At 37.2% G+C, this 21,419-nt stretch overlaps 1 long non-coding RNA gene across 2 annotated transcripts; it reads left to right on the forward strand.

Annotated features, from left to right (window-relative positions):
- Positions 1-6: 6 nt before the first annotated feature.
- LOC146595606 (uncharacterized) lies at positions 7-19,968 on the forward strand. 2 transcript variants are annotated; one of them, XR_014895906.1, is made up of 4 exons: positions 7-144; positions 2,460-2,562; positions 18,654-18,779; positions 19,884-19,968. It is a non-coding gene; the product is annotated as an uncharacterized LOC146595606 (long non-coding RNA). The 2 variants fall into 2 exon arrangements; XR_014895907.1 differs by lacking the exons at positions 18,654-18,779; positions 19,884-19,968 and adding an exon at positions 5,356-5,635.
- Positions 19,969-21,419: the final 1,451 nt, after the last annotated feature.

Below are 21,419 nucleotides of genomic sequence, written 5' to 3' on the forward strand. Positions count from 1 at the left end.
CGTCGACGCGGTTACCGGGGGTTAAACTCTTTTCCCGGGACGCAGGAGGTTTGTTCTCCCATTCCCCCGAGGCGTGATTGAGAGTTGAGGTAGTGCAGGTGCAAGATGTCTTAAATACTGTCTCCCAGCTATCGGATACACAGSGTGAGTCTCAGAGTTTTTCCACTTTATATGTCATTAAACACTCTTTGCTCYAGAGAGAGAAAATGCAAGATCAGAATTAAATTCTCCTGACTAAAACACTCACACTGGCTACAGGAATATCAGCTTTAAGTCCAGTAAATATTCAGTTATTTTTACAATGTAAAACAGCTTCGGAGGAAAACATCAAAGAAGATGCCCGTCAGTATACTCATTTTTAGTTCCTGTGGTAAATCAAGCAGAGTAGGGAAATAGGAAAACTGACTTCCAGTCTCCAAAGTGAGGGAATGAACCTGAAGCAGAGTGGAGCTTACCTCTTTTGTTTTACTCCTGAAAAAAGGGGGGCTAATCTAGATTAAGTGCCTAATGGCACAAGAGGCATCACCAATGAGATACTACTCTGCTGTCCTCTAGCCTGAGCTTGCTGACTCCCTGCTTAGCTTGTGGAGGCTGTGAATTCCCTTCCTTCAACTGCGTGAGGAACCTCGCACCTCTTTGAGGGATGTGGATTTCATGGGACAGTGGTACCACTTGGTCAAAGCGTTGAAGGCTTTGACCGATTTGCAGATATGGATTAAAATGAGGTGGCAGATGCTGTTATTTTACCAAGTGTCCATCCCACATCTGAAGCAGACATGATCTGCATGCAGATTAGCCCTCTGATTTTTGCTGTTTTCATTTCGATACACTGTTTTTATTTCAGTTTACCTTACACAGAGGCAAGGTGAATGGGTGAGAATACTTGCAGCTTCAGCCATCTTACTTAAATTGATGGCTACATGTTTGCTAAAACCTATTCGCCCATGCTGACTGTTCCCAATCATCATCTTCTCCTTCATATGGCCAGATAAATGTTCCAGGAAACCTGGCTCCCTGATTTTTCTGAGCAACTGAAGTGAGGCTGACCAGCCTGTGGTTTTCCAAATTGCCCTTCAGGCCATTTTCTTAAAACCGTAGTAAATAGAGGCAAAATCAAGCTCATCTAAGAAATGATGCTTGGATGTTGGTCGTCAAAGAACCCAGCACCAAAGCAGGTGGGAAGAATGCATTGTAAAATGAAAATAGTCCTGCAGAACAAGGAGCAGACAAGAAGAATACCTTGTGGAGCCAAAATAATTCTGCAGAGTAGGCAAAACCAGAACATGTCTTGATCCCAAATTTAAGTTGTCAAGAGCAGAAGAGATCATTTCCTTTCTTTTGGGGAGGTGACAAAGAAGCATAACTCATCAGCTATGCTTGAAAAAGGATGGGGAAGAAAGAAGACAACCCACTTTGGTTCTGGCTTCCCTTGCAATGAGCTCTCAAGCCTGATCACCCTGACCCTGGCGGCTAAGGTCCACCAAGCACCGTAGCCATCAGTGCTAAATACACRGCATCAGCTCCACTGTATTGTATGCTGACAGTTTATTTAGGATAGGGTTTTTTTAAGGAGTGATTGTTATGTATATGTGTGATAGTGAATGATAATGATTAAGAACGAACCATTAGCAGTGTGTATTGCTTATGAACATCAGTCCAGTAAAGAGTCATTTTAAAATTTGAGACTGCCTTGGTTTGTCAGTCTCCCAAATGCTCCCATSACAGCAATCTCAGAATCACTAGATGATAGATGTATTGCAAAACCAAGGATCTGACCTTTCTCCCTTTACGTATGCCTTTGTACTTGCTGATTTTATTAGCATTTTCCTTGGGTTAGCCAGTTAATCATTGATAAGACTTACAAGGAATAATAAAAATTAATCAGAAAGAACGCTGTCTTCTCCAGATTGCTGCTGCTACTGTTGCTGTTATCAAATTCTTCCTGATATCCATTGTTCTATATGTAACTATTCTGTTTGTGCAGTAATCAAATTTTACCTATCACTATCATGGTTCAACTTATTGTGCAAAGAGTATTATAATGTTAAMTAGAAGATCAATAAATATCTCTTAGAGAGAGTCATATGAAGAATTGTTGTTTCCTACTGAACAGTCTGCCTAATTAGAGCGAGACTGAATTTCATGTGCTATTCAGCATAGTTCTTTCCTGACAGAATGTTTTWCTCTCTTTTTCTCTCTTATGACAGAATATTTGCAGGAGGAATTCTGAATTCCCACCTACATCAAGCATATGTGCATAGATATATTTTTTATTTTTTTTACTTTATGTGGAAAGTTAGAACATAGTTCTCAAAGACTAGAAAAAAAAGATTCATTAYGCTGTTAAATTAGTTTGGCATCAATTTTTAAATGTATAGTGCCACTTTCTGTCTGTGAATAATTCTGTCAAACAGCAAGCATATCTTGCACAGGCATTAATTAAAACATGCTTTCTCCAGGAATGCTAATGAACCATGATGGTACAAGCAGTTCATTTGTTCATGAACACATGTGAGAGTTGGAGCAAAAAGACTGAAGAACTGTGAAGCAGAGGAGAATCAGGTGTGTGTATTTCTTCTTCTCTCCATAGTAGCTGAGGCAAATTTCAAACCTTTTCTCCTGAGGTAGTTAGCAGAGACAAGCTCTTGCCATTATTAGAGACTGTCGTTATGGATACAATTACAGGCAGCTAAAAATGAGGTCTTTTCACTGAAATAACATTTCCTTTTGTTTGAATAGCAAAACAGAAAAACTGTTTTCATCTTTACAGTCCTTCATCATGCAACTCTCCCTACTGAAGATTTTGATAGATGTTTTCATAAGATTCCTTAGCCAATATGAACATCATACCTTTCTAGAAATTTAATTGCATGTTACAGTTAAAAATCCACTTCACCATCACCACTTAACACTCACTTAAAGTACATTCCACATACGTAAGTATGTTTTACTAAAAAGTACTGTATCTTGCTGTTCTGCTCAAACTTAACCTGACATGGTACAGCTTCACCATTTTAAATACTTCAGCTTAAAAAATCTTTACTTTGGGCTTTGACCAATTTGACGTCAACGTATAGCTGATATCCAACTAATTTCAATCCTTATTTATTTGCCATTACATTGGTCAATTTTTGTTAGATAAAAATGACTGAAATAAGCAGTTCAGGTGATAATACAAAGTCATCTTCATTTTCACTGTCCTTCATGCTTGAAGAACTGGCCCTGAACAACTTTGACACCTGTAAAACACTCAAAGGGCCATCAAGTATATTTAGTATTYACACAATTTCAGCTCTGTGTGATTTCTGCTAAGTCATGCTGTGGAGGAAAAAATCACCAGACCTTAAACCACTTGCGTTTATCCTTTCTTTTAAGGTTCAGTGCATTTTTTAACCTCTGCTCTCATGCTTTCAAAACTGCAGCAAACATGAGTTTAGGTCTAAAAAGTCGGTGCATTACTGTCTATGCTCATAACAGTTGAATAAAATAACCACCAAATATCCAAGGGAAATGAAACCAAATTTAAATAAATATTTTTGATAAAAACAGATTTAGCTAAACACAAAATTAATAATTTACTGTATTTCCGTATGTACCGTCTCACAGAGGAAGAGGTACAGAGCTCTGGCAGTACAAGGAATAGGCCATTAAAGAATCAGAAGCAAAGAGATTATTGGAAAAATTGTGATCTTTGTTACCTGCTCAAACATACCATGTGCACTGTTGCAGCATCACAAGTCTTTATTATTGACAACAGGAGCTTGTGGGTCTGTACTCATGAAAACATAGTATTTTGATTTGCAACATTTATATTTTAGAATATATTTGTAAGTAAAAAAATCAAATGGGTTAGATTTTTTTTAATGGCATTTTTCCGTGTTCTTTTCTCTTTAAGACAAATAAGGGAGATACACATGGTTGGAAATGTTGCAAAACATTTTTACATTACATAAATACGCTTTCACCTTGCCACTAYAAATGTTCAAATATGCCCGGAGCAGAGCTAAGTTGTGAACTCAGCAAGCTGCCATCATGAGCTCAGTCTTGTGTTGTCTCCACTAACTAAATTGCAGGGTTCAATGCACTAATTTCTTTCCAAATTTGCTAAATTTGCATGTTCACGTGTTCAGACCTATGCAAACGAGATGCCTTTTCTTTAGCTGCTTTCTATTGTTTCTTTAATACACAAGAGGGAGCTATTGTTCACAAAACTTTTCAGTGGTCATTTTTTGCTGAACGTACATCCTGTGCTTCAGCTTTCCTCAGTCTCAAATTGTCTCTTTTAATTGAGTGCTGAATGGATATTTYAAACTTAAAACACAGTGACAGTCTTGGTCATACAAAACATAGGCATAGATCTCAGAAATTACATCTGTAGGCACAGAGCTAAGAAATCTACAGTGCCAGTGCCTAATGCCTGTGACTTACACATTGGTCAGGCTTCCAGTTACTAGTGAAATCCGGATGCCACTTCAGRTACCAGGACTCCCTATATGGCTTGTAGGAATCTCCAAGAGCAAGATTCACAAACATCAGCATCCTGAGCAGGGAGCAGCAAAMGTTATTCGATAAGAAATGTAGAAAAGAGTGCGCTAACATCCAGGACAAAAGTGGCTTGTTCTAGGTATTAAAAAAGTATTTGTATCTGAATCACATTCAGAACTCTCAGTCCTCTCCAGGGGACAGGTACCTTTTTCACAGTATGAAGTGCTAGGATGAGGTGGTAGGGACTGTTCCCATTAATTCAGTTTCTTCAGGATTGGAAGGCTTGAGGTGTGAGAAGGGCAGCCCCACTGTAGCTGAGTTTGGACTTTAATTGACTGTGTGAAGGGGAGRGACCAGTGTGGAGACTGAATAAACTTAGAGGAAAACAGAGAATGAAAACGTKGCTGCACTGAAGTAAATAGGAAGAGCAAAGGATGCACTAGCCAGATGTCATGTAAAGAATCTGTAGCTTAGGCATGCTTTCCACAATACCCTTCTCAATGGCTTGCATTTTGTTTTATTTTGTTCTGTTTTTTCCCCTAGACAGGGCCTAGTTTTGGTAATGCCATTATGCTGTCCTAATGGAAGAGAGATATGTTCTTTAATACATGCAGGTTTATCTGCTGAGATTTAAAGAAAGTACTTAGGACATGGTRTAAAACTCTCAAAAAATAGCCTACTCATTTAAACTACATATAGTTAGTCTAATAAAAGATGTCATTCTCTCCAGAAAATTTGTTTTGATTAAATTGTTTAAGCAGTATTGTGGCTACATAAGTAATAGACAGGTTTTAAAAGACCAATAACACCTTTGTACAAAAATAGATGTTGGTCTGTTACTTTCTGTTGTGTTGTGATTATTGCTTTTAGGGAGCGGTAACAAACAAAGCCTTCAACAAGACCAGCACGCTAATAAATATGCTACCATTACATTTCCTGATGGAAGCATCACAGAATTTCATGTAAATGATAAAGATAACTGTATGGTATACTATCTCACCCCCAAGTGTAGTCTGTTGATTCAAAAAACATCTGTCTTCRTTTTAGGTAATAGAGAAGTGGGTATTGAATTTAAAAGAGATTCTAGGTAAACATTAGTATCCTAAGTATTCTAAGCCAAAGGGGAGCTTTCACATTTAATCTAACATACAGCAACRGAGTTTTTAGTGTACTGTGAAACAAAATAATCAGCTATGCTGTGAATCAGCTGGCTTTTTGTTTTATGACTTTTCTCATTTATTTTGTATGTTTTGTTGCTTTTAAGATATTTGACTGGTACATTCAGGTATTCTTTAAGAATATACAAACTTCAGGAAAAGCAATAAATTATCAAAGTGCTTAAAAATAGAGGTCCAAGCCTCATGCATGTGGCAAATTATAGCAGATGAAATCTAGACAAAGATTAGCCATTAAATAGAGCTRAGAAAAATACATGTAGCAGTGTCAAGAGGAGAGAACAGAATGTATAGCTTCAAGTGGAATAATAATGGGGAAAAACAAGATTAAGAGGAAAAGCAAGCAGCTTCAGTGGAATTGAAACTAAGAAAAGTCACCACCTAGGAGTTCATAGCTGTAAAATGCCTAGCCATTCTGCAGAATGGGATACAAATCCATGAAATTGCATTTTGGAACTTACGCCATACARTTAGAGGAAGAAACACATGATTGTTTAGTAGCGCTCATTCTTCTGTTTTTAACTGCAAATGAAGTGAAAGGTCTCTAAAGTGTATTTTATAGTAAAAGTCACACTTAAACAGTATTCATATGATTCACCAAAGCATGCAACAAAAATATGTAACAAGTGAGGACTAGTTAAAAATACTCAGAACTTAGGTGCTAGGTGATGACAACTTTAAGTAATAGGTAAGAGGGATTATCTACTATTGTCACTAAGAAAATAGGAAAGGAATGCACTTCAATAGTTACACGAAATACCTCTCAAACATATTAGAGTGATGTGAGCATGCCAGAAATCTTAATCCTAGTAAGTGTCTCAGTTTGTAGACATGTACAAAGACATAGTCTTCTGGAAGTGAAAAAGAGGGGAAGTGGAAAACCACCAAATTATTTGGACTCCTGCATGTCTACAAATCGATGGGCAGCATGCTGATTAGTTAAGAGCATAGAACAATATTGGATTTCCTATGGTTAAGTCATGGTTGTGACAGAAGATAAGCCATAGAATCACATGTCTTCCTATTTGAGAAAGAAGAGACAAGACAAAATAGGATGAAAATGATTTCTGCAGCATGTGTATATATGCACACCCTTTTTTTCACCCATTTGTGTAAAAAGAGAGTAAGGATGAGTAGGAAAGCAGTACAAGAAAACAGTGTCTCTGATTTGCTATAAAACTAGTGCACATCAAGAAATACGCATATATGTGCCCAGCCTAAGAATGATCTCCAGTGCGTCTAAATCTAAAGCCTAATCTGACAGAAGTCTCAGAGACTATGCTAGACTGATAATGTAGATTCTCAGCTGGGAACATGTTCTTTCAGAAAATAGTTCTCTTTACTACAAACTGGCTCACATAAGAAGTCTCTGAAAAAGAAGTAGACCACAGAAGCACAGAGCTTTCTCAGTGCCGATTGCTCAAGACTGGGCTGGGAGCCTGGTGTCAAAACTAAACAAAAGCCTGTCTGCTTCAGAAGAATTTATTTCTAGTAATCTCTGTTCAACAACAGAAAAGTTCCGACACATGAGGCACAGCAAGAGGAGTAAGAGAGCTCAAGAGGAAATTCAGTTCTGTACCTATTCCTGCCCTATGTCTCTATGTTGTTGTTACAAGCTAGTGAGGACTTTGCTGTTTAGACTAAAGGGGTGCATTTGCAAAAATGGTAGAAAGTATCATTGTCACAGCCTGAAGGTCTGGATGCTGATATGGGTTGTTCTGATGATGAAGAGATTAGGCAGCTTCTTTCACTTCCTGATATACAATATGCTCTTTACATCTGTGTTACATCTGTACATTTTTAATATTCTAGAGGTTGCAAAAAGTGGTAGAACATGAGAAAAAACATACTCTTCTTTCTTCCGAGAACAGTGACCATGTCATTGGTTTGCATTTGTGTAGCAACTTTGTGCATGGACAAATGAAAAAAATAAAATTGAGGCTATGAATAATACTTTTCATGAGAGCAAGTTTACAAATGGAAGAGAGAACCTTTACAAAATAATTAGATTTTTTTCCTGTCTATACATTGTTTTCTGTTTTAAAACCTATATATAACTTCTCTGGAGATTATCACTTACTGTTGGTTATTCTTAGCTTTCTGTGTGTGTCAAATAAAGGATTTTGTCTTCCCTGTCTTTGTCTATTTGGAATGTTAGCCATAAATTGAGGAGAAGAGGAATCCAGCATGGCTGTCTTCAACGAGACTTTTCTATTTCATCAATGTTACACAGAGATGTAGCTCTTCAGTCCTGACTAATCTGTCCAAGAACACAAAGGAATACAAGTAGAAAAAAATATATATTCAATTTTGCTCTCTAGAAATAACTAATCATTTCACTGTGAGTTCAGTTCTTCCAAGTCCAAAAGGATCACATGCTTGAATTTGGAGGTATCCAAAGTTTACCACAGATCAATATGTAATACTTCTAATGCAGCTGCCTGATTGTCTGTACTCCTGCCTACAGGTTACCTGTCTTGGGGCACCAAATTCTGTCCTCAATAATTTCTAAAGCAGAATTTTACAAACTTTTACAACTCAGGAAATTTCTTAGAGAGTAAAAAAAGTGAACCAGTTAACTAGATAAAGTGTCACTGCAGGCAAAAATTATGTCACTGAACATGAGGTCTATCTGAGGTTAGGGAAGTCATGAAAATAAAGATGTTCTCTGTGTTTTTTCCATATGGGTATGTTTTTAAGTTGTGTATTTATGCAATTAGTTATTTACCCCACTGATTAAAATAGGAAACATATTAAGTTATATAATGGAACACATTGTATGTTGTGTAATTGCTAAGTGATTTACACCTCTGCAAAGGGAATGCAAAATGGAGCAGGTTTGTATTTGCTTTGCAAAGTGGAAATAGTAACAAATGATTTCTCTTGGGAAATAGATGTAATCAGAAACTGAGTTTGGACAAAAGTGGGACCTACATTGCTTATTTGTTATAAAATTAAGCAGTTGTGAGCAGTGATGTTACATGCTGTTGTTCCTAAAGAACGTCTCTCTGAATTGATGCTAAACACACTATTATGTGTACTTTTAATGCTAAGATAATATCCCACCCCTACCCCCACAAAAACAAAGAGAGGGAAAGAACCAGTATCTTTCTGTACAACAGAAATCACTAGTGATTTCTAGAAAACAGCTAGAAAACAGGGTGTGTATTTGCTTTAATGAAAAAACAGAGAAGTTCATTTGTTCCTAGACTCATTCACTTAAGCAAACTTGTTAAATTTTTCCCCTTTGAAGAGATTCATTTCGAAGGAAGCTATAGCTGAATATGTTAGGTTAACATTTACCTTCCCGAAATTCTCCAACAGCTTGGCTAGATCATTCAGCTACCCTTCCAATGTGTCAAGTGTAGGGCCTCTGAGTTTTAGTTGTTCTCTTTCCTGAAATGATGCTCTTCTGTCCTTTTGACATGTATTTTGCACTTACTCTTTCATACATAGCAAAGACATAAAAAGTTTTTTTTTTCAGAACTTAAACTTTGTTTACTTCCTTTTTAAGTCTCATTCGGGTAAATCAACGGAGATGTTCAATTCAGGAAAAGCAATAGCACTGGAATGGAAGATGAAGGCTAATGTCTTACATTTTGAAAAACTCAGTGAAAAGGAAAAAATATTTTTTTCAGAAATTCAGAAAATAATTCAGAAGGCTGTGGGTGAAATTCAGACTGCAAAGAATGTCAGTGGCAAAACGCCCATTGATATTCTTAGGCCATGTTTTCTCCCTAATTAGGCAGCAGGTAACTGGGAAATAATGACTTCAGTCATTCACTGCAGTAACAGTACTTACAGCATTTCAGAGAGATTGAAGCACAGCACTGAAACTCAGGTTAGTTAAGAGCTTTAACTCAAACTTGGATTTTATCTGCTTGACAAACAAAGGGTCACCTGTACTATAGCTGTGCCTTTGCCAGTCAATTAAGGTCAAAGAAAACGTCTTTGGAGTGTTTTAGATTAGACTGCTAACTTTCTACTTATGGAAATATGTGAAATAATACATACATGAAATAAAAGAGTTTTTTTTTCCTTTCTTCTCTCCTGATTTTAACAGAAAGCTGATTTATAAATGTGTATTGAGGCACTACAATCAGTCAAAGAACTACTACTTTTATTTACTCTCTAATGCCATTCTCCTGATACCATTCCCTCCTCATGGAGATCTATTCATATAATGGATTAAGTGTATCAGCCAAGTTAAATGCAATGGAATCAGCTTTATCTGATACGAGATTTATGTCATTCACTTTTCCTGAAGTAATCTGTAAGTGAAGAACACTAGGTTTCCTCTTTGTATTTTGTTTATACTTTTTGTTGCATATAGAGAAGCTTCAATTTTGTTTCGCTTCAGGAATTTAGATCCTCTTTATGTTGTGGATCCAGAGCGTGAAGAACAAAAGAAACAGTGATGCCGCAACTGAGAAGAGTAAAAATTGATTTATGAAGAGGGAAAAAAAAAGTCTTTGATAGGTTATTTAAAATTCTGGTTACAGTGGCTTTTTACTAATTGTTATTTATCTTCAATAACAAGTTATCAGAATGAAAATAAAGCTTTTACAGGAGATTTATTAAGATTGCATCCTACCTAGGAACTCAAGAGGATATCCTTTTTTCTCCCAGTAATTGTTGAACAAGCTCCCAAGTCTAAAGTTATATATCTTAGACTTTTCAGGGTAGAATAACAATCAGTCTTCTATATCCATCCAAAACCTCTCTAGCAATTATTTTTTCAGATCGCCTCTGCAAATCATATGTCGTCAGACAGGCATCACCCTGCAGCACTTCCTGTGTACCTAACACATCCACACAAAAACAGCCTTCCAAATTGCTGGTGATTGCTGGTGCAGCAGTCATTTTTCCCTGTTAAAATTCTCCAATTTGTTTCCAGGCAAACACTGTGCTCTAGCACCCAAAGCATGCATTTATGCTGATCAAACATTTTATTATATACTTTAGTTTTATCAGGAGGGTGTGCATAATCAGGCGTATTGACTCAAATGCAGAAGCATAGATGGGTTTACTCAGTTAAAAGCTTTGATATGACAACATCTAGAGATTGTAGGTAGGGCTAAAGAAATCCACAGTGGTCATGGATTCTGGTTTACTTTTAGTCTCTAAAACAGTATGCTAAGAGTAGGCTGAAATTTCTTCATTGGCTCTAGTGGAGATTTTAGTTCCTGAGAGGCAGAGGTATTTTTCTTCTTCTTAATGACTTTTCTTTTTGCCATGTTCATATGACCTTCCATTGCTACAGTGACACAAATATGCTTCTAAATAATCATTATACTACATGCAACTGTAAAATTTACAAGCATCACTGACTATCTTAGTTCAAGACCAAACACTAGCTGCAGGTTGAAGGAGCTTCAGTGAGAAATATGCAAAAAAGAAATCCTGCCCATATTCAGGGGTGCTAGAGGTCCCCAGTAGATTAACACTGGCTTTCAGATTTCTTTCATTTCAGTAGATGGATAAATCCAAAAGAGGTAGTCATCAAAAAGTGTAGTTAGATTTTTTGAACAGTCCTTTAGAATGTGCTTGCTATTTTAAGAATTGGAAATAGTCAGACTGTGTTCTGTCCAAAGAACTCCTGCAAAGATAATATGAAATTTTAATGACCATTAACTTGCAATCAGTGCAGTGATCAGTGCAGCTATAATCCTCAGAATTACTGATCAACCTTTTTCATCCAGTCAGCTCTTTGCTGGGAAGCAAAATGAGGAAAACAGGAGATGGTTGCATGGATGAGAACGAACAAACAACTTCTTATCATTGCAAAACTGAAGTGTGCAACCACACAAGCAAAGTAGCTTTTTGTATTTTGGAGGTACCATTTACCACTTGCTATTTTCGTGTTAAATTCTCTTATTATTTCTATTTTTCTCCATTGTGTTACCTTGAAAAACAAAACAACTACTTCCCTACCGAATTTTTAAAAAGCCTATGTCACATTCCCAGGTGTTACAAGAAATTTGAGCATACAGATTGGTTTACTCAGGTGTTTTGGCTAACAAAGGTCAAGAGGATTGGGTTATAAATATGTAAATCATTAATTGTAGTATGTGTTCCTTTTACTGAGCTGTTGAGATTTGCACGGGAGAACAGAGATTAAATGTTTCCCTAAAGGCTGCTGTTATTTTCTTGATACATTAGTTATCTTTGCCTTGGTGCAAGAAGGCATCTGCTCTGTTATATTGGTTGCTTCTGTCAGCCACTTGACCATTCACAAAGCAATAATGTCATGCTAAGTTTTTCATGATTGGAGTTCTTGGTTATCCCAGAGAACAGAGCCTTGGTTTAAAAGGGCATCAAATGTGGGAAAAGTGTCAACAAGAACAATAGAGCATAAACTAAGAGCATAGGAGGAAAGCATAACAAAAAGTTGAGACTGTGGAAAGATGGTAAGACAGGTTGTGKCAGGAAGCTTTCAGCTTTCTTAAAAATGTGACACTCAAAGAAAACCAAATAATGTTTTGACAGGTGCTTCAATACACATATGTATGTTTAGAATGGCAAGGAACTTTAACTGGATTTGGGAGAGAGCGAAAGTGTAGAGACTTGAGTATTCAGAAGATTTTATAAATCTCATTCGGTTTCTCTTTTCAACTTACAAGCAACTCTTTGTATCTTACAGAGACTGTGGACAATCTAACTTGCAAGGTTCAAGTTAGRGCCCAAACCAGATCCTCCTATTTCTTAAAGGTGGTATTTGGAAGTGTTAAACTGTATTTCCTCCTCCCTTTACATAAAAATTATTGACAAGAAAGGAAAGACATTATCAGCTTTGATTTTTAGGAATTTTAGTGAAAGATCCTTCTAACTTGAAACACTGAACTTTCTTGTTAATAGGCAGGATTTTTTAAAAATCTTCCCCTCCCTCAGAATATCAAAACTACTTGCAGTATTTGGAAACAATGGTATTTATTTAGAAAATTTTTATTTAGAAAAAGTAAAACATTAAGGATCTTTGGTGTTTGCATAACAGATACACTGTGCCGTGGTGCTTAAGCTGATGCTTTGACTTCAGCAATTTTAGGTTCAAGGAGTGCTTTTCCAATACAGTGAGATAATTCTCTCTGTGCTTGCAGGAGGGAGGTGACGTAAAGTCTGATGAAAATATTATATACATRTGTTTGATGTATCATAGAAAATCAGAAGTCCTCTCTCTACTTGTTTTTAAAAGTAAAAGTTAGTAGGAGAAAAAAACCTTTGAAATTCTGATAGTTGTGGTATTTACTCAGATATCTTTTATCTGCCCACTGTTAAAGGCTTCCTTTCACTCAGAACAGTGTGTGGAAGAAGAATAAGGTTGTAGTTGACAGCATCACTGCCGCAGACCTTTTCTGTGGAAAGGCCTGTCAGATAGAGGGAGTGAGCTAGGAGGAGCAGCTGCCCAGAATCTGCATGGTTAGCAAAGGCAAAACCTGCTAACCTTAAGTCATCTGCACACAAAAGGATTCCACTGACTTTTTCTTCCTCTGTTTATTCTGTTATATATCTGTGCTGATTTCTGCACTTGTAGTACCAGCTTTTGTTGCCATCCGCCYTTGTATTTCCCTATAGTCAGCACAACCTACGTATTTGCTGCCCTGATTATTCCAACATTACTTAAAAAATGCCAAACACGACTGCTACTTCAAAACAGGGATGCTGCAGGAAGATCTTGTGGCAACTTTTATAGCCATTACTGAGAGCAGTAGTGTATCTACAGGCCTTCAATATAAATGCCTATTTTTCCCACACTGACTCGGAGAAGGAGGCAGAGCAGATGGGACATTCATTTCTCCACGCTGGCAAACCCTATATACCCTGTTTTGTACTACTCGCACTATTTTGTTCCCCTGCTTGTCTTGAATGAGATTAACAAATGCAGTTATTTCTTTAAGCTCCGGTGAACTTTACTAAGATACTCAGAAACTGCGTCAGAAGTTTTAAATAGTCTCTCTCATGGGTCTTACTCTGTGGCGCTGTAATTTCTTGTCTTAATAGAGGCACTGACAGCATGCCTAGTGACAGTTCTAGTTCTGTATCACCATCAGTGTGTGTGACATATTAACTTTCAAGCTGCCTGAAGGTTTTATTTGCTCTCACAGATCTCTTTAAATATTGACTTCTTCAAATATTAAACATTCTGGACAAACACATCAGAATCGGTGATGCAGAGATTGCAAAACAAATTACTGTTTAAACCATGGAATGTGCAACATGACAATTCGGACTGGCTGTCAGGGCCACCTCTAACTACACTCTGGAAAGTGCTCTTGCCAGCTGTGATATTGGTGTAAGAGTAGTTTCAGACCAGACTTATTTCAGGACGTATTATCATCAAATAAGCATACTGATGACTCTAAATCCCTTATTGTCCTCTAATTTGTGGAGTTACTCCTTTCTGAAAAATAAAGTGTCCTTGGTCACCAAAAATATAAATGCTCAAAGCATTTAAAAGTTCAGTAATAAGGCTCATGTCTTCTTAATTTCSCCAGGTAAGAACTTCCTGGCCAAATCTTGAGCTGTTAAAATCACATTTGCATTTGTGTCTATATTGCCTTGAGACCTTGTTCAAGTTCRCTTTCAAGTTCTTTGAGGCAAACACCTTGCATGAAGAAGGGAGTGCAAATCGTAAGCCATCTCCACCTCTTAAGTTTTCCTGCCAGATCTGTCTCCTTCTCACTACACTTAAAAAATAAGAAACAGCTGTTCTCTGGCAAGCCTCAGAGGAGTGTAAACCCTGCTGTAGGTATATGCTATACACCGGATGCTTTTTACTTCAGCTCAGAAATAATCCTTTTGCAAGCAAGCTTAGCTCTAATCAGGTAAGACTTTTAACAAGGGAAGAACTCACAAGACCGCATGCAAATTGTGGACTTATTGCAAGATGTACAACTGATGACCTGTGTTGTCAAGGACAGAGCAGCAAACCGCGTGTCTATGTTACATTTTAGATGAGATTAGGAGGGCAATTTTGAAGCAAATCTCCTGATCATTCCCACATACCATGCTACGTTTCGCACTGCAGAGGAGTCTTGAAGCATACAAACTGATTTACCTGCAGATAACACCAAACCAGAAGATGTGTCCCTGGAATGCCCTGAAGGTGCTCTGACTGCTAATGGATTTCTAGTTCACAGATCAGTCCAGAATTGGTCTGAAATAAAACACATTGAAATGAATATATTGTGAAATATCTGAAGCTCAGCACCAATTATTTTGCTCTATAGATACACACTGGACTGCCCTACTTGCCGATATGTATGTAGCCCAAATGATCTTCTTGGCTGGTTTGAGCTAAAACTTTGCTCCTGATATTCAGTTACCATCCATTAGATTTTCAGTGGGAAACCACCTTTGAGAGGTGTTGACCAACCCATAAAGAAACAAACTTTTTTTWAAAAAAAAGAACAAAAATGATCTCTGATTTAGAACAGAAATATCTCATCTCTCTAATTTTTTTTTCCTTCTGCTATTGCAAAGCATGTGAGGGAAGCACTGAGAGCCAGGGCTTCCAGCCACAGGCAGGATTGAGGCTGAAATGATATAAGACACTATTTTTTATTTACTTCAATGGACAAATAACTGCACATCCTAGATGACTGTCTGGACAAATAGTATTTTACCATAGGCACTGACCACAAATTCAGAACTTCAGGATACATTTTAATGACTACACCAAGGGTATTGCACCAGGGCAAATAACAAGATCCACCCAGCTATTTTCTGCTCTTCATTCCAAGCCTCAAGTTTTACTRTATTGAGGACTGCTTGAAAGATCCCTGGTACTAAAGGGCAAGAGCAACAGGAAACAGTTTTATCCCTCACATGCCCACAGAACTTGAGTCCAAAGCCTTTGCTTTAGGCTCCTCTTTGGGCCCTGAATGTCTCTGAACATATCCCTTCATCTATCCACATGCATATATTCTCAGCACATGCAATAATTAGAAATTACTTCTGCCTCAAATGTTTACATGCGTTTCCTCCTGTTTGAGCAATCTTGTATTTAGTAGGCTTTTACATCTGCTTTAAATTAAGAACATACCCATGTTCTTATGCTTATACCTCCTAATTTTAAGAAGTTTTTTCCCAGCCTGTATTCTGACTAGCAGTGTTCCCCTCAGCAGAAGCTTCAGGCTAGTTGTCTCCATCTTAAGATTCATATTTGTAGCTTAAATTTTCAAATCATATTTTTAAATTAAAATTGGCATGCTGAAAAAAAACTTGACTACCTGGGAGAATCTCTTTCTGTTGAGATAGAGATCTCTCCTTGGGATCTGAGGCTACATAGATGTGTTCTCTTAGCATCCTTTTTCAAATATTTTGAGGTTCTGTGTGCAAAAATCTTATATATTGGCAGATACCTTTTTCTTTCTTCCAGAAGAAGTATCACTGATGCTTGCCCAGAGAGCGTCCTTTCTCCTGCATTTGTAGTGCTACCAGATCTTGGCATTTAGAGACTGTATTTCTTTTTTCCTAGTGACCAAAGAATTGCAGCCCTTCATGGCAAGTGCACCTGAAAGTAGACAACATGACTGCTACAAAGAGAATGTTGCTGATGTGTGTAAGCTGGAATTTTACTGGAGCTAGTTGAATTTTAAAATTTAAGTGGAAGGTTACAGTCAGCTAAAATGACCTTAGAGGACCTACAGGTAAAAGACACGGTGGTTAATTCAGCTGTAATTCTAAGCAGAATGGCATAGTAGCTGGATAATTGTCTGAAGGGGAACAGTTAATCTGACTTTAAGTAACTGTTGAAAATTACTTCTGCGGGGGGGGGGGGGAAAGAAAGAAATTCTAGAATAAACCTTCCAAATAGGATTAACTGGTGTGAGAAAAGATGCCAGATGATTTAACAAAAAAATAAAAAAGAGCAACTGTTGCATACAGATACGAAGTAGTTTATCCTATAAAACCCACTAAGTTTCCCACATCACAGGGCCTAGAACACAAGGTCATAAGTTTAATTTTTATGATGGCTCCCAGCCATCTCTGAGTAACCTGACAACAGTTGTGTTGCTCATGAGCGTGCTAGACATTAGATGAGGTGCTAGAAATTCTCTACCATCTCTGATGGAACTGAAAAATCCAAGACAAATTACAGTAAAAGCAGCACAAAAATTGGCAGCTTTTGTCATACCCATTCATCGAAACAAATTTGAATATTCAAGTTTGCAAGTGTAATTGTGTAACTCAGAATGACTGCTCCACTTCTCTGCACTCTTTAGTTAGTTGCCATCTGCARTGCTTTCAGAAATACATGTCATGGTGACAATTCTATACATATGATTATCTTCTTACACATGTACAAGTATTTTCTCTGAGTGCGTGAAGCTCTTTTGTTTTATACTGCCTTAAACAGTATCTAAATCCAGATGTGTAAAAAATCCCTTCTCTTTCTTTCCCTCTGTCACTGCTACCTGAATTTCACATTTAGTAATACCTTACTGGAGGACTAACGGTCTCATTAGTTTCAGTGGCTCGTGGAGAAAAAGCAGAATGTCTCAGACTGGCGTGATATGGCCAAGAGTTCAGTAATTCATGTGTCTCTCTTTAAACTTGTGAATTGTTCTAAATATCTGTGTATTTAAAGTCAGATATATTCTTACCTGACTTAATGGAATTGTGGCATTATACAGAAAAAGACTTTATCTAAGCCTGACTTACTTGCTCCTTTCTGCTGGTGTTGCCAAACAGTAAAGCCATGTCTGAGACACCAGTGCAATCAGCAATAAAAAAAAATAAAAATAAAAAATAAAAGAAAGACATAAAATCCAATATTGATTCTTCCAGATAAGGGAATAGCTCACTTGGAGATTTATTCAGCAGAGTTTGTAATATGTCAGATCTGAGTGAAGATCTGTAAACTGCTCAGTGTCTTGCTAATGTCTTTAATGAGGAAACCTACTCAAGGCAAATACAATGACCTCTGCAAAATGCTTCATGAATGTGAATAAAAACGCAGCCAATCAATTTGCACAACTAAGGAACACTTCTCGAAATGCACATAGCTGCTGTTGGGCTTCCCTGACAGTCAGATCTCAGAACACAAGCTTTCATCCAAGTGGCAAAGAACATTCAATATTAAAGAGTTTATATGGCTAGCTTTCTGACTAAGAAAGGTTGTTCAAGCATTTCAGTTTTGTTTTTCCACACACTGTCAGAAGATTTTTTGTTCTAGCTTGTGTGCTTTCAAAAGCACAACAGAAATTTTCACAAAGGCTCTATTCATGTTCGTATTTAAGTATTGATTGACACCACTTCTGCATGCTGAAAGCGAAAGCTAGCTGAACTGCAGCCTTGGCTGGAAGGAGCTGATAGTGAAACTGAGCACCTCGTCCTCCTTCCCAAATATCTGTTCCTCTCAGCAAATCTAAAGGGCTATTTACTGAAAGAGTAACACATTTCAGAAAGCTGGGCAATAAAAAAATATTTCTTTGTTAGATCTTTCCTTGCATGTTTTGCTAGAGGGCCCAACCCTAACCTCTGAACTCTGGGTAGGTATTTCTACTATTCTCATCAGTATGCTATCTTACGATGAGCTGGGAGATTATTCCATTTCCTCCCATATCAATTCAATGAAAGAAAGAGAAACCTACAATGCTAGCAATTTTTCTCCTTAAATATCTAGGGTAGAAGGAAAGCAAAGCTGAAGAAACAGAGCTTGTGAATGATGAGAAACTGAAAAACTTCGCCTTTTGGGGGCTTGAGTTAAAAATTGAAAAAAAATAGACATAAATTTTTGGTTTCACACATTTTAACAAAAAGCTATTTCAATATATTTAAGCAACATTTACACACAGAATTCTACTAAAAGAAGCAAAACTTCTATAAAACAGCTGCCATTTTTGCCTTTTTCTAATATTTTGAGCTTTCATTTTTAAATATCCTATTTTTAAAACACCCAACTGAGTAGCAAGACAAGCATGTAGAATTTTGTCTTTCAGATACATGGAAACAGTTTGGCATTTGCCATTATTTGCCTTTTCATTTCAGAGGTGGACTTTTTAAATAATTGTACAATGAATGAGGCAAAATCAGTCCTATCATTCTACAATAAGACAAAATACAAGAAAGGAGCCTGTGTTAGCTTCTGACTTGTTTCTCTGGCAACCAACCACGGTAAATATTGAAATAATTTAATGTTTCAGAATATTTTAATGTGTCAAACATGAAATAACTTGATCAATAGAAACAGCGGTATAGAATTTTTAAAAGAAGGGGAAAAAACATTACACAGAGAATGGCAAGCTAATCATAAGTCTGTATTCCTTGTGCAGCATTTTGACAGACTACTAGTTGTTCTATTATACCTGGAGGAAATTTCAGACCTCTGAAAGTTGTGCCTTGAAATTCCTTGGTACAGAAGAGATTCTCTTGCTCTTCACATTCTTTTAACTTTATTAAAAAGCAGAAAACTGAAGGTCAGGTAGAGGTGCAGTATGTCAGCTTTTCACATAGTCTGTCCTACTAGAGGAGATACATAGAGGAGATGTCTTCTACCATTGCAGTAATAAAGCTGCTTGTGCCCTCTTCCTCTTAGCACTCAGAAGAGCTAAGGATGTAACCTTTGTAACCTTGCCATCAGTTTCATTTGAAATTGTTATTTAGTATGGTTCTATTGACCTTTTATCATGACCTTAAAGACCACATTTCTCCAATTACTGATATAGCAGTAGCATAGATATATAGCATAGATATTAAGATAGCACAGATATAGCATAGATATTAAGCGTAGATATAGCATTAAGGCTGCAGAAGGAGAACCAACTGACCTGTGGGTTTAAGTTATACATGTCACTTCTACTATAGTGCACAACTTTAGAGAACCAATCAATCTTTGTGCTTAAGTGCTGATGATAGCATAGATTTTTACTCTTGCAAAAATCTATGAATAACATTTGTGGATATCTTTTTTCACCCACGTTATGGAAGACATAGATGAACTGTGTGTATGCATAAACCATCAGCTGATCCGTGTTGATTTGTTATGCTGTATATTTATACCTTGCCATACACTATGTTGAATGTTACTGCAAAGAGAATAATGAAGTAGAAGGATACTCTGGTTGCTAGGACAGGAGAACTGGATTCAGTTCCTCAAAATAACACAATCTGTGGTAGTATTGAGCAAATCATTCTTGTTTGTTTGCCTAAGATTTTTTTGTTTCAAAAAGTGTGTAACAATATTTCCTTTCCTCAATACTACTCCTGTTTTATCTCCAGACACTGTGAGCTCCTGGTGGAGGAACTTCTTGCTTTGTCTTTATCCAGAATCAGAATGAGAAAACTATCTATCTTATCTCCAACTTTTTTATGCATTATATTGGAATGACAATAAAATAAATGCTAAAAATATTTGGACAGTTCTGTTGAGGCTTTTCAGACTAACATGTTTGAAGCTATCACTTTTCTTCGTTGTGCAAGAAGGTAGCTCTAAATATGTTATTGCTAAGTCAGTTGAGCAGTTCCTATATACACATAACTATATAACCATCTAAACTAAACTAGGCTAAACCATCATTTTTTTACAAAGAGCCTGGCTAGGGAGAGTTTCCAATAAGAACTGATGTAATACTTAAGCTTGTGAAAGAGACAGGCAAGGTCACCTATGTGTGTCCAGCCCATCCATGTCCTATGTGTGTCTTTGCTACCAAAGCATATCTTTGTGTCAACAGGGTGATTTGACCTGTCCTCATCCTTGATGTAAAAGTACTGGCAAGTTGGAAGAACTACAGCTGGCAAAGTTGGAAGTTAGCTTTGTGACTTTTGTCTGGGGGTCAGATGACTGGGCTGAACAGAAACCCAGCTTTAGACAAGCTGGTCTTTCAGACCCCTTTCAGAAAGAAAAAGAAAAAAAAAAGAAAAAGAAAAAAGGAGAGAGTGGAAAAGAGAGGAAAAAAGCTATGTAAATTTAAAGTGGAAAACATTTTTGATATACACTCTTCATCTAGGCAATGTGAAGGAAAAAAAATGCATTCTGACCGGAGGTCAAATGCTGAGCTTTGCCTGTATATGTTTRGTTCTCATTGTAATCAGCAGGAACTACATGGCCACGTATCCAAGGTCAAAATTGAACTCTGATGTGAGCTCAGATCAACATATGCACGTGATTTCACCAGTTCCACGTGACTGTAACAAAATAGAATTTAAGCCATCGTTAAGCCACAGTTTCATACACTTCGTGTTTAAGTAAAGATACAGGACTTTTTATTTCAAAGGCAGCCCAAGGAAACACAAATTGGTGTAAATTGAAGGAACATCTTCCTGTCTCCTCTAATGTGAAGAATCCAGCTGTTTATCGGTGTATAGCTTCATTATGCTGAGTGCAATGCAGTAAGTCTGAAGGAACAAGACACATGTTAAGAGCCCAGACATTAAGGCTGCAGAAGGAGAACCAACTGACCCATGGGTGTAAGTTATACATGTCACTTTTACTGTAGTGCACAACTGTAGAGTACCAGTCAATCTTTATGCTTAAGTGCTGATGAGAATGGGAGACTTCCAGATCCAAGAAGGAAAAAAGTGTTCAAATGGTACTCCAGTCCTTCTGCCAGTGAAACAAGGAGTATTTTCCCTTTTGAGACTTCTACTGCTTTAAATCAGCTTTGTGTCAGATCTGTTGTTTCCATACTTCAGTGTATATGCACATTATTAAACTTATGAAATGGTAGGTCCCAGGCAGCAGATGGGATGTATTTTTGCCTGACCAGAGACTTCATGCTTCTATCTGATATTTTGGAGTAACTGTAGGCTATTTCA

The sequence above is a fragment of the Rhea americana genome, unplaced genomic scaffold, assembly GCF_003343005.1.
Source record: "Rhea americana isolate MKP2758 unplaced genomic scaffold, rheAme1 scaffold_22, whole genome shotgun sequence".
Lineage (NCBI taxonomy): Eukaryota > Metazoa > Chordata > Aves > Rheiformes > Rheidae > Rhea > Rhea americana.